We start from the raw sequence: 10,884 nt of genomic DNA on the forward strand, positions 1-10,884 counted from the left end.
CCCTGGCCTGTTTGCCCATCTTCTTGCAAACCTTGAAAGATTGACTGCCTCTAGCTACACCTGTTTCTAATTTACTTGTCATGGAGAGAGACTGGCATGTCTGCCCAGGAGAGAGGCTGTCAGTAGTGGGCCGTCTTCAGAGTCTGAAGCGGTTCTTCATCCCCTGTCCAGCCAAGACTTGAGGAGGAAAAAACCAGCAAATCCTACATAGAGGGTTTTCCTATGAGCAAAAGTAACAGGTTTCTTTGGGATAGGATTAAAAGGAAAAATTCCCACTTAACTCTTAGGAGAAAGAAAGGAAGGCCTTGTTCAGAGGAATAGAGGTTTAATAGAGGGATTAGGGTTTACACGAAGTGAGAAGAAATTGGGGGAGTGAAGGCAGCTGGGAGATCATGGAAAGGACCAGAAAGGCAGCCTGAAACCCCTAAGTGGGTGCTTCTCTAAAGTTTGGTGGGAAACTGCTACATTTCCCAAGAATCTCTGGGAAATCTCCCACCAGCTCTGGTGCTTGCCAAGAAGCCTAGAAACCATTGTGACCCTTGTGTCTGCTCTGGCCCCCGGGGGCCTCCAGGGGACGATTGCTTCTCCTCATTTCCACCTTCCAAATCTCAGGCAGCTTCCTCCCATTGGAAAACTAAGCCTGGACCATACAAGGAAGGGGATTCTGGGAAAGGAAGGCCCACTGAGAAGTGAGAGTAGTATCACAAAGTTGACAACTGACAGCACAACACAGGCCTAGATTTACTTCCTCATTATGTGAGACAAGTTATTAATTCATTCACTTCATCAACAGCCAGTACTTTCTATGGGCCAGGTGCTGGGTTAGGGGATGGAGGCGGATTTAACTGCATAGGAGAGGCGATTTTTTCTCCCATTGTACTAAAAGGGGAGGCTGGAGGCACGAACAAACTGTTAGGATGCACAGAAGTTATTCCGGCTGCTCACAGGTGGTGCAGCTCTCCTTCAGACACATGCTAGGGTTATACTTCCTCAGCTGCTTGGAAGCTGGGAGAGGTCGTGCAATTCGCTTTGGTCCATGAAGTGAGGACAGAAGGGAAGCGTGTAACTTGCCCTGGAAGGGTTAGGAATGACGCGCCTTTCACCACGTTCTCTTCCCCCTGCCGTGGTAAACAGCCTGAGTCCCCAGGAGACTCAGAAAGGCAGAGCCCCCGGCCATCCCTCGATGGACTTGCAATGTGATTGAGAGCAAAATCTGTGTAACAAGCCAACGAGAGTTTGGGGGTTATTTATTACCGCAGCGAAACCAACCCGTGCTGACACGTCACACACGAGAGAGCCCCGTAAGGAGGGCGAGGGCAGCTGGGAGAGGGGGAGGGATTCTCATCTCTGGATTGTCTGGTACACTGACTGATCAGTCACCTCAGGTGGCTCTGATTTCGCTCACTCTGGAGACGAGCAAAGAGAACTGATTAGCGAGGGAGACACAGCAGCAGACACCACAGACCTCAGAACAAACTCTCCTCTCTCTCCACTGTGCTCCGTGGCAGAGCTCCTCCCCCTGGTTTGACTTTAGATGACACTGAACTGATGGATACAAGGTGGGTGAGGGCCATATAAGAAAGCAGTCTTGGGGCTTCCCTGGTGGCGCAGTGGTTGAGAGTCCGCCTGCCGATGCAGGGGACACGGGTTCGTGCCCCGGTCCGGGAAGATCCCACATGCCGCAGAGCGGCTGGGCCCTGTGAGCCATGGCCGCTGAGCCTGCGCGTCCGGAGCCTGTGTTCCGCAACGGGAGAGGCCACGACAGTGAGAGGCCTGCGTACCGCAAAAGAAAAAAAAAAAAAAAAAAAGAAAGCAGTCTTGAAAAAATTGTTTTCAAATTAATCAGAAACAAGGGCAGAACTGAAAGAAGTGATCAGGATAGAAACCCACAAGGTCCCAAGGAGATGTGTCCAATCTTAAAACTGGTTGGGAAGCAAGATGCATCACAGACTATCTGGGGGAGTTGATGAGCCTCTAGCTTGGTTCCATCTACCTGTGGTGGGCGTTAATTAATTAAAGCACAAAACTGCAGAACTAGTGCTTTATAACAAGATGATGGTTTAACAAAAATTTTAAGTTTATTAATGCTTTCATTTTCTGATCATATATATATATTTCTGATATATCTTCTTTATATAAATATGTAAATAAATATATATTCAACCGTTGTATTATACTGTATTAACTATTTCACAAACTGTTTTCTAACTTCCTTTTTCTCTTAATAGACTATAAGTAGTTCTTATGTACGTAAATATTCTTTCTCTACATGACCTAAAAATAACACATTTATAGTTATTACAAAAACAATACCCAGGATAGTCATTACACATACACACACACAAGGGAGTATGTTGCACACACTGTTTTACATTGGACTTTTTTCACTTGTTACATTGTACGTTTCTTTTCATATTATTAACTGTTGTTCTAGGGCATCATTTTAAATAACTGTGCTGTGTTCCATCATATAAGCATAGTTTATTTAGCTAATTCTCAGTTATGGGAAATTTTGGCCAAATATTTGAGCACATCCATGATTTATTTTTTTTCAGAATAAATTACTAGAAGTGGAATGGCTGGATCAAAGTGAATGCACAATTTTAAGGATTTTGATGTGAGTTTCTAAACTACCCTGATAAAATGTTATTCCAATGTGTACCCTTACTAACAGGGTATTAGAGTATCTTTTTTTTTCCCCCTTCAATTTTTCCTACCTTTGCAACGCTGAGTAGTATTTTTCTCAAAGTCTTTTCCAACAAGTGATAAATGTTATCTTATTTTAATTTAAATGTGCTTAATCCCCAGGGAGGTATGCAAATTGGAATAATCCCATTCTTCCCATTGCACGGTTCAAGGTGTCTGGGCTCTGGATCTGCCTGAATCCTTCACTGAGTCACTCAGGACAGTTCCAGACCCTTTTGAGTACACGTGGGTGACTCCTCACCTTGCCCTCAACCCTGAGCTCAGCTACCAACTGCCACAGACTGCAAGGCACAGGAATCCTTAAACCCTCCCTTGAAGGCGTGGGAGAGAGCAGAGTGTGTTATGTTTGGCATTTTATTGAAGAAACCAAAGGCTTGCCCAAGGTCACACGGCAATCATTGACAGATCTGAAAGTAGAACTCTGATTTTCAGTCTCCTTTCACATCTGGTGCTTTTTCAGGGCCTCTCAAATCAGAGGGAAATGAAAGGGGCCTTTGGGGTGCTGGAAACATGACGTCAGACCAGGGGCTTGGCATCTTGTCCCCAACTCAAAAAAATAACACTACACTGGCCCCAAGATGGTTCTTCTTTGACAAGTACTCAGATAACGATTTTGGGTGACCACAAAAAGGCTGAATCATTCATTCAACACATATTTATTGAACACCTACTATGTGCCAGTGTAGATAAAACCATGAGCAAGAGAGACAAAAGTTCCTGCCTTCCTGGAGCTTATTATTATCTCGCAAATATCCCAGTTTACGGTAGTCTGGCCTCTGGGATCCAAATCTCAACTCTATCACACAATGGATTCAGGATGTTGGGTGCCTTATTATGCTGTTTGTTCCAAAATGTCCTCATCTTTACAACGGGGATAATAATCTTCCCTAATAGGTAAGGTTGTGAGGATTAAATGAGACAATACATGTAAAAGCCCAGCATACCTAATCAGTGCTGGCTATGACAATTATTGTAATTTTCACATGGAACCTCTACAGATGAAACCGTTTACATTGTTAATAACAATAGCTACTATGAACCGAGCAAGCATCTATTGAGTGGCCATCAATCAAGTGTGGACGCGGACGCTTTACGTCTATTATCTCATGAGGAAGCAGCAGTGTTTCCTAAACTTGCCCGATGATCATACTCTTCTGAGAGGTCTCTTAAAAAAATAAAATTTCCATATTCCCCAATCTCTCCGAGTATTTCCCCAAGAGGGCCTTGGGAATCTATTTTTTTAACGTGAAAAATAAAATATACACAAAATGTACTGTTTTAACCATTTTTAAGTGTACAGTTCAGTGACGTTAAGTACATTCACATTGCTGTTCAGCTGTCACCATCATCCATCTCTAGAACCTTTTCTTCTCCCCAAATCAGAACTCTGTAACCATTAAACACAAACTCCCATTCCCTTTCCCCCAACCCCTGGCAAACACCACCCTACTTTCTGTCTCTCTGAATTTGACTCCTCTAAGTGCTTCACATAAGTGGAATTATACAATATTTGTCTTTTTGTGACAGACTTATCTCATTTAGCATAATGTCCTCAAGGTTCATGCATGTTGTCCTAACATGCGTCAGGACACCATTCCTTTTAAAACTTAGTAATATTCCATTGCATTTATGTACCAATTTTGTTTTTCCATTCATCTGCTGATGGACATTTGGGTTGTTTGCACATTTTGGCTGTTTTCCTTCTGACTCTATACACCATGGCAGCAGCAGAGAGTTCATTTCTGGCTGTGCTAGGGCAAGCAACCAGACACATTTAGATTCTTTTTGAGCATTTTGCACCTGTTGACCTCACCTGTGAATGGAGTAATTCACCAGGTTGAGTGAAGGGCACTTAATTCCCATCAGACAATCCTCTCCCAGTGCACACCGGGGCTATTGATGGAAATGGTTCTGAGAACTGTTTCACCCTCCGCTTGATGACTGGAGGCTCTGTTCTCCATGCATGGGAGCCGTGGGACATGCCCTACGTTTGGGCCTGAGAATCAAAGGGCTGCCAGCAGAGGCTCTGGTACCCTAGGCTCTGCAGTGGTTTTGCAGAGGCTACAAGACTCTCTCCTCTGGATGCTATTTATACTATGCCAGAGAAAAGTGACAGCCAAACTGGATATGTGATCACCTAACTATTTTCTGAGTTACTGCCGCCATCTTAAGAAGAGGGTCCCCACTTCTAATCAATGCAAGCACGTCGCTGAGGCTGCCTTGAACCACCACCTTCAATGCTCCATTAGGGCAGCTGCAGTGTTTTGTCCTTGTCTTGGCTCCTTGCTGATTCTAGGAGAGAATCGCTGAGGCTCATCCAACAGTGGGTGCCTGCTGGCCTAACCCTGGGAGCCCCATGAAGCGATCACTCCTGGGATGGGAGGAGTTGGGGAGCAGTGAGGAAGCATGGGCGGGGTGTAAGGGAGCTCCTGCACGCTCTCCTGGCTTCCTCTGCAGGATTGTTGCAGCAGCAGAGGCAGCTAGAGGCCAGTTCCTTATCTGGGAAGGAAAAGTCGGAAATACTTTCATCTTCTTGCCAAAACCTGGAAAATGATTTTCCCCCTACATCTCTACTTGAGTCCCAGAAGGAGAAATTTTCTTCTTCATCTGCTTTTCTCTTCTCCTTTCCTTACACCACGAATGAAACCAAGCCATTCACACAGAGATTGCTCCTTGTCCTCCTTCAGCTGCTATGACAATGGAAGCTGGAGCTGGGCACAAGTCCGTTGAGTGAAGAACCACAGTGTTCAGGTTCCTGTGCAGCTACAGGCAGCCGTGCGAGCAAATTTTGGTCAATGGGAGGTGAATAAAAGTGAAAGGATGTGTACATCCTTTTCTTTCCCACTTTCCTGTTGGCTAAAACAAAGACATCTTACTCTGAGTCATCTTCGCCAGTGCAGGCAAGAGCAATAATCCTATGGAATGAGGAGCAACAAGATGGGAGGAACCTGGGCCCCTGAATGGTCACATGGAGCAGAGGCATCTGCCCTGGATCACCTTCCTCCACATGATACACAAGAAAGAAATGGGTACATTTTACCTCTGATGTGGAAGCCAAACTGATACTCTAGAATAATACCCTTCAATTGGAGAGAAAAGGGAAGAAGAAAATATCAGAGGAAAAAGGCGAGTGTGGGGAAGGAGGCTGGTAGAAGGAGGTGAGGTGCAGCATTTATGCTAAATGAGATAAAACTGGACAGGCATGTATTTCATCCCATTCCAACCCCCAAAGCACTGTCAGGCTTAGCCTTCCACTTGGGCTTTGGAAAATCACAGCCGATTTTTCTGTTGATAGTCATGTATGTTGAATAAAGAAACACAAGCCTTCATGAGAAGACTATCTTTTTCCTGAGTCCTGATACATGCTGCAGTAGGTCAGCATGAAAATAATTAAGCATAAATTGTGTCCCTAAATTTATCTTTCCAAGCATTATATAATTCACTCCTAATTATCCACATTCCTTTTATATTTTGGGAAAAAGTGAGACCTATTCCTACAGTGATTTATGATGCTTGATTTTGGCGAATGTAACCTATTTTGTCATTAATCTTTGCTGAACGTACTTAGGAAGATAAACTGATTGAGATATATAATACACCCTGAGTCAAATATAAATGATTTGGGGATTATTCTTAAGAAGAGAAACTATTCACTGGCTGCCCTCCAATGAGGTCCTCATCCTTCTACCTGGCAGGTCAACACAGCTCCCCAACAGACTGAGGTCATCCTGCTCTGATGAACCATGCCTTCTGATACTCATATCCTTGTGGAGTCCCCTCCCCTTCATCTGAGCTCATCCTATGATTTGACTTAATCAATAGAATTAAGAACACAGTGCTCTTTCCCATCTTAAGCCTTAAGGCTAGGCGATTTCTGCCTTTGCATTTTTGGAAGTCCTGAGCAGCGATGGCAGAATCCTGGCTACCCTGCTTGGAGGGACCATGTGGAGAAAGGAGAGGCTGTGTGTCCCAGCTTCCCTGCCGAGCCCCGCCCCAGCCTGGCCACTGTTGAATACAGCCGCAGGAACACCACCGATACACTCATTGCAAGTGCGCCTAAACTAGAATTGTGAGCAAATGAAATGATTTCTGAGTTAAGCCCCTGAGTCTTGGGATGGCTTATACACAGTAACATAAATGAAGCACTAACTTTTCCTAAATCCCACACAGCTCCTAGTTAAGGTTTCTAAAGGGAATTTTCTCACAATCCCATTTGCCACACCATCTTCTGCTCTAAGTTCTTAACCAGTCCGTGTTGTCATGTACAATTAGATGGGTTGTGCACCGTACCAGGGGACCCCGTCAAGGGAGCCAGTGAGGACTGCTTGCCTGGCCTAGAGAGGGCAGTCTTTCGAAATCACGTGACGATGCCTCTGACAAAATATTCAGTTGAATCAAACCCAAAGTTGTTGACCTGGCCTCCAAGCTCCCTTTAACTGCCTGATGCCACCTTCAGTCCCCGCTCCGACTTTCTCCAACCCAGTCTTTCATTAGTCGCTTGTGGTCTTAGCCCAGCCTAGCCCCTCTACCCCCCACTCTCAGACACTCCCATTCTGCCTTCCATCAGTAGCAGTTCCCAAACTGGGGACGTGCCCTCCAGGGGAGGACACAAGTGCGGCCACCAACCGTCCGTGTCCTCAGGCACCAGGATGCTTTCAGTCTTGTAAACCTCAGAGAGGAGCTGATGTTTCTTTACAGGCACACTTTTTAAGGACTTCCAAGCATGTTAAGGTAAGAAGGGACTGCAAAGCCATCTGCTGTTGTTCTGTTGCTGTCTCCAAACATGGAGAGCCAAGCCCAAGGGCACAGGAGCGGCTCTGCCCCCCCGGGAGGGCTGTGCTCCTTGTACAGAAGTCCTGAGACACAGGGCTCTGCGTCTGAGTCAGAGAAGCCGGTCTCCTGGGGAAATTCTTCTCCTCACAATTCACAGCACAACTACAAAGCGGAATGTTCCAGTAGGCTGTGCAAATGGACCAGCGTGACACGGGATACACGTTGTCAAACTTTGTAATCTTACACTCCATTAAATATTCAGCACAGATGATTCGATCTCTTCCTTTTCTCAGCTTCTCCCTTCTTCCCCTGCATCCCCTCCTGCATCGTACCTCCTCTCCACGTTAGTTGACTTCTGAGAAGTGCTCACTCAGAGTTGCTTTCCTGTCAGGGATACGGCCAAGGAGATTTCTAGACATGGGGCAAGCGTACAGATTGTTTTCTTTGACTCCAGATTCTTTATAGAAAGCGCAGTTGCAGCCTGGCGGGGCTGAAGGAGCAACTACTTTGAGATGCACGTCCCACTGGGAACATCCCCGGTTATACCTCACCAAGAGTCAAGGAACCCACCGTGGGGGAGGGAAGGGATTAGATGCTCACCGGACTTTGTGCTGGAAGGGGATGGAATGCCCTCTCAGCAGGTGGGCTGCTCAGGACAACTAGCCTCTCGGGGAAGCTCAGCTTTATTCAGGACAGCAGCCTAAACTAGTGATTTCTAAGCTCATCGTCCTTAAGGCTGGGCCACCTGAGCCTTTGATCTCTACAAATACTGAAGGATGAGAGACCTGGATGAAAAACATTTGCCTGACACAATAGTTTGGCAACTGTACGCTGCAGCTGTAAATTAGAAGTGATAGTAATATTTTCATATTATAAAAGTAATAACTGCTACTTTTGCTTGAGCAAATATGACCTGTTAAGTGCTCCTCTGTATTACCTCATTTAATCATGATAACAACTCCATGAAATAGGTAATGTCTACTTGTGAAGATGAGAACACTGAAGCTCAGAGCTTAAGTAACTTCCCCAAGCTGGCGGATCTGAGACTCAAACCCCATCTGAGCGAGGCCCACACTCACATTCTTTCCTGACCCCCTGCCCTGCACACCAGGCGGTGAGCATCACCACGGCTCCAGCAGCACAGATGAGGCTCCCCTGGGAGCAGACAGAAGCTCGATCACCCTCCTCCACGCTTCCTGCCCACAGCTACAGAGCACATCCTCTGGACTGCTCTGCCCTGTCCTGGAATTCTGCCCTTTGGCTTTGGGAAATTCTGGAATAAAGCAAGGTTTGTTACAAGGAGTCACCTTATGCCGAGTCTCTGGGGTCCTGGTCAAGCCTCCAGGCTCTTGCTAGCTCCACAGAGAGCGGGTTTGGTCTCCAAGAGCAGTGGGCTGTTTCCCAGTCCACAGTGGGGCTGGTATGGAGGGGCTGGGCTGGGGGCAAGGACGCAGGCCCTTCCCCCTTCCCCACCTAGTTGCTTGCCCAGTGTTCTCCACGATGCAAGGGAAGAGTCAAGCCCGCGGTGCCTAATTTGGGATTTGATGGGCAATCGTAGTGTCCTCGAAACACACTTTATAATACCACGTGGTGATTTCCCACCCATTCCTTCTAGTGGGGCCATGAGAAAATCTAATATGGTATAAAAGCAGTTGCCACTTGGGATGAATTTTCTTGAGCAGAGATGACAAATGCTTTTGCAGGGAGAGTATTCCCTCCCCTCGACCCCCTCAGTGGGAGCTCCAGCGAGAGGGTGGCTTCAGGGGCTGGTCTGGGACAGGAGGTGGGAGAGTCAGCTGGCTGGGTCGTGGCTGCTGCTTCCACCCTGCCCCTTATTATTCATGAAGTGCTCAGCAAATGATGTTGCTAGAATTTTCTCTCAATTTTCCTCCTAAGTCTGGCCCTTAGGAAGAATCCAGCTGGAAGGTAGGGGTAGAGAAGGGGAGAATACCCATGAAGATAGAAGCTAGGTTCTTGTGACACTCTGGATATGATAGAGATTAGACTTCATTTTTAATCTATTTAAACGTTTTCTCAATCTATGTGGAATAAGTATCATCATAAGCCCACTGGCACAAGCTACCGAGAAAGGTTGTGTGGTCACAGACCCTGGATTTCTCAGAGAAGAAATTCTATCAGCTCTTGTCCATCCTGGGTTCTTGGATATTATGTTTGTGTGAAGCCAGAGAAATGGGATGGATAGAGACCCCCCCTCCCCCCGCAGGAGACCTCGGAGCGCATGACTTTACAGCCCCTGGCAGCAAGGGGCAGTGGGACCAGAATACCGGGCTTGAAGCTGCAGCGCTGGGTCTGAGGATGCCTTTCTCACTCGCCTGATTAGACCCTAGCTGAGCCTCCTAACCTCTCCAGGCTCCCCTTCTCACTTGCGAATCGAGGAGCAATAATGATGGTGATGGAAATGATGCTTCTCTTTCAAGGAAGCCACAAGGGTTCAATAAATTAACATCTGTGGAGCGGCTTCATCAGCCCTAGAGCGCTCTGCAGATGTAAAGCATAAATGGGTCTACATATGCGGGACCATCTTACCACTGTGCCTGGGAGAATGTCACCTGCAGAGGATGCACTCAAGAAGAATACATTTATAATGTCCTTTTAAGTTACATTTTAAAAGGCATGGTTATTTTTCTAGAGCAGGATATAAACACTAAAAAAAATCTATTTTTGTATCGCAGATCTCTTTGAACATCTGATAAAACCATGAACACGGGCTTCCCTGGTGGCGCAGTGGTTGAGAGTCTGCCTGCCGATGCAGGGGACGCAGGTTCGTGCCCCGGTCCAGGGAGATCCCACATGCCACGGAGCGGCTGGGCCCGTGAGCCATGGCCGCTGAGCCTGTGCGTCCGGAGCCTGTGCTCCGCAACGGGAGAGGCCACAACAGTGAGAGGCCCGCATAACGCAAAAAAAAAAAAAAAAAAAAAAAAAAACCATGAACACTTTCTTCCTCAAAAAAAAACAAAACCCCAGCAAACATAAACCATTCCAATACACACATCCCATAACATTTTATTACGATTTCTGCGGGCTCACAGTTTCCTCTGACACTCATCTCAGCTTAAGAAAACGCCTGTGCTGGAGATTTTCAGGCTTCAGCTCTCTGAAATTTGGGAGAGAAACAGACTGTGTAGAAAAATGAATGCAGCAATGATGTGTAGCATTTGCCTGGGAAGAATTCTAGAGGGAAGGTCCCTGAGATTCTAACGTACTCAGACGAGGCTCTTGAAAACTTAGTTCGTGTCTGATTGTAGAGAGTCTATTTAAATGAAAATGTGCTCAAGCTAAAGAATGGGATTTGCCCCATATATGTGGCCACCTTCAGCTCACTGAGGCTTTTGTGCGGAAAGTTGTGGTCGGATACCTGAAGCCTCCGGTCCCCACAATGAGCTG

Source organism: Stenella coeruleoalba (assembly GCF_951394435.1).
Source record: "Stenella coeruleoalba genome assembly, chromosome: 18".
Classification (NCBI taxonomy): Eukaryota; Metazoa; Chordata; class Mammalia; order Artiodactyla; family Delphinidae; genus Stenella; species Stenella coeruleoalba.